At 61.0% G+C, this 3,004-nt stretch overlaps 1 protein-coding gene across 4 annotated transcripts in view; it reads right to left on the bottom strand.

Annotated features, from left to right (window-relative positions):
• Positions 1-3,004, bottom strand: part of LOC113211004 (transcription factor hamlet-like) — a 156,623-nt gene that overhangs the window by 8,417 nt on the left and 145,202 nt on the right. The window lies entirely within an intron of this gene.

The following is a 3,004-nucleotide window of genomic DNA, read 5'->3' as shown; positions in this document are numbered from 1 at the left end:
CCGCGCCCCGCCCGCCCTCTCGCGGGGGTGTCCCGCGCCTCCATTGGCTGGCCGTGCTACCCGCGCGCTCGGGGAGGGGGTGCGCGTTCTGATAGCCACCTGATCGCGGGCGGGTTCCCACCACCACCCCCCACCCTCCGACGGGTACCTGGTGGAGCACCTGGGGAGCACATGTCAAGCAGCAGACCGTCAGCGGTGGGTGGGGGGTAGGGGTGCGGGGTGCCCTCCCAGCCCAGCCCGGCAACGAAGGGGCAAATCAGTGCATACTGGAGACCTCCCGACCTCCCCGCCATAGGGTCTTCCCTGCTGTCATGTTGGCGTATCAGCGCAGCGGGCCCCGCTGTGGGAGGGCGGAGCCACTACTACGATCCACTCAGATCTCGCTCGCTTCTCTCTCTCGACGTCCCTCCTCTCCCTCCTCCTCCTCCACCTCCTCTTACTGCGGTCTGGCGGAGGGTGGATTTTGCGGATCACAAGCGAGTGTGTAATTGAGCCGCACACTCAAGTGAGCATCGCAAGGCTTTTTACTGACATCATTTTCCATCTCGCTCGTCCCTCTCTCTCTCTCTCTCTCTCTCTCTCTCTCTCTCTCTCTCTCGCTCTTTCTCTCTCTCTCTCGCTCTTTCTCTCTCTCTCTCGCTCCCCTCCCTCGTCGCGGCCCGCCCGCCCGCTGCCGCGAGGGCGCTGAAGAGCCCTCCAAGCGACAGGGCGGGGCTGAGCGCTGAGCGGGCCGCCGCCGCCGGGCCAGGCGGGCACCGTCTGCTAGCAAAACGCCGTCCAATGGCGCGGAAAAACGCGACCACTTCCTGCCCTCCCCTCTGCCTCTCTCTCTCTCTCTCTCTCTCTCTCTCTCTCGACTCCTCAGATGCACGGCTCTCAGCATCCCGCGCTGCAGCCCTCGTGCTTTGAGAGGGAGTACTGAATGTGTGTGTGATACTGTGATTGTGAGTGTGCGTGCGCGTTTCGTGTTAGAGAGATCGCGAGAGAGATCGAGAGGAAGAGAGCAGAGGGAGAGAGAGAGAGAATGTGGAAGGAAAGGAGAGATGGGGAATGGAAAAAGAGGATATGATGGCTTGCTCGTACTTGTTTGCTACCGCCCGAGGCTGGCGCGGATAACAAAAGACGGACGCGCGGCGCTGCCGTGAGCGGTTGACCCCGCGATATGAAAACTAAACTTATTTCTCATCGGATGTTTTCTCTCAAAATTGGCGCGCGCCACTGCAAACTGGTTCCACCCGCTCGCGAGTGTGTGTGTGTCAAACCGTGCTGCTCTATGCGGCCCTGCGCCCTGGGGGCCGGCGCAGCCCCTCTTATGCACCCCCCTCCCTCCAAACGCCCTTGCTGGCCGCAGAGTGAGCGATAGAGAAAGAGAGAGAGAGCAGTCTTCCGCGCGGATGACCTTAGAACAACATCATCAGCTTTTGCGGTTCTGAAGAGAGCGAGAGAGAGAAAGGGAGCAAGAGAGACAGAGCGAGAGCTCTGGGCATGGGCATGGGGGTTCGGAGCGGCGAACTGCTTGCTGCAGGCGCAGAGAGCGCGTACGTGTGTGAGTGTGTGTTTATCAGCTATTACATCCATTATGTATTCCCCCCGTGCAGCCCGCGGTGCACCAACGGCCGCCCGCGGGAAACTCTCTCTTTTGGCGCCGCGCACTCTAATTGGTAAAGTTTCGGCGGGGCATCGAGAGCACCACCACCGACATTCTACGGCTACGGAATGCATAACGTGCGATTCCTCTCGTTCAAACTTCTACTCACACCGGCCTGATCGCACCGTATCGCACCGTACTTCCTCATCGGAGGGGTGGTGGTTGGGTGGTTGGGTGGTTGGGTGGTCGGTGATGGTGGTGGTGGTGCTTCGGGCGGTCGTGACGACGTGCGATATGGATGCACCGCAACCACCAACAAGAACAATAAAACAACGGCTCGAATAATAATAACAACAACAACAAAAGGCCGCGCATTTTCCGCTCTTCTCACGCCGCTCAGCCGCATCGCCAGCAGCAGCGGTGGCACGGCCTGCGCGGCACGGATGAGCGCCTCAAGGAGCGGCGCTGCGCTGCGCTGCCGGTGCGTTATTAGATTAATGGTGGCGGCCACAGCAGTGCCTCATGCAGCTGGCGCGCGGGCAGCAAGGTGCACTACCACTGCATTAGGTGCATTACACGCCGCTGTCACAGAGCAGCGCGTCACCGTAAACGTGTCGTGTTTCACGCCCGCGCTTCATGTCGAGCGCAGGAATTCCAAAACTTTAATGCGCGCATCGGGTCGCAAATAATAGAGGAAATAAGTTTGTATAGTACAGAAACTATATTGCAAAAGCAGTTGCTAGAAAACGTTATTTTAACATTCCGATGTTCTGTTCCATACATTTCATAGTTTGAATATTCTCGATCATATTGAATTTTTGAGCTTTAGAAAGTTTTGAACGGTTGCGAAAGCCTTCGTTAAGATCGTTCCTCGCATAACCGTCCCCCTAGTCGGCTGCTGCAGAACCCGATGCAGTCACTTTTTATTTCCCAGGTCCACTACAACTAGCTTGACCGCAATTAGGAAGGCGGGCAGGCAAGCGGGAGCATCCATCGTGACGGGGCACACCATCCCTCTGGTCTCTGGCCGGCGGCGGCGGCGGCGCTGGCCGCCCGAGGGGTTCCCAGGGTGGTTCCCACCCGGGTGCGCTATGACTCTCCCGCGCCGCCACGCCCCCCGCTCGGCCGCGCCGCCCTACTTGGAGGCGCAGCGGACCGTGAGGAGGGCAGCAGATGACGCCGCCCGTCCTCGGCCGCCGCCCCCTCTCCTTGCCCCGCGCCGGCCGCGCCTGCCTACGTCTCAAGGACGCGCTCCCGCCCGCTCCCGCCGCCGCCTCTCCCCCGGCCCGGAGAGCCCGGCCGGCCCAAGACGGCCTTGGCGGGGGGCGAGGAGCAGAGGCCGTCAAGGCGATGAGGCCCTGGACTGACTGGTGACGCCCCGGGGGTCCGGCTGTTGCATGCGGCTCCGCTCCGCCC

Source organism: Frankliniella occidentalis, unplaced genomic scaffold (assembly GCF_000697945.3).
Source record: "Frankliniella occidentalis isolate FOCC.00 unplaced genomic scaffold, Focc_3.1 Scaffold30, whole genome shotgun sequence".
NCBI classification, from domain to species: Eukaryota; Metazoa; Arthropoda; class Insecta; order Thysanoptera; family Thripidae; genus Frankliniella; species Frankliniella occidentalis.
Note: the sequence above shows the minus strand (reverse complement) of the source record. Positions and strands in the feature narration are given on the sequence as shown.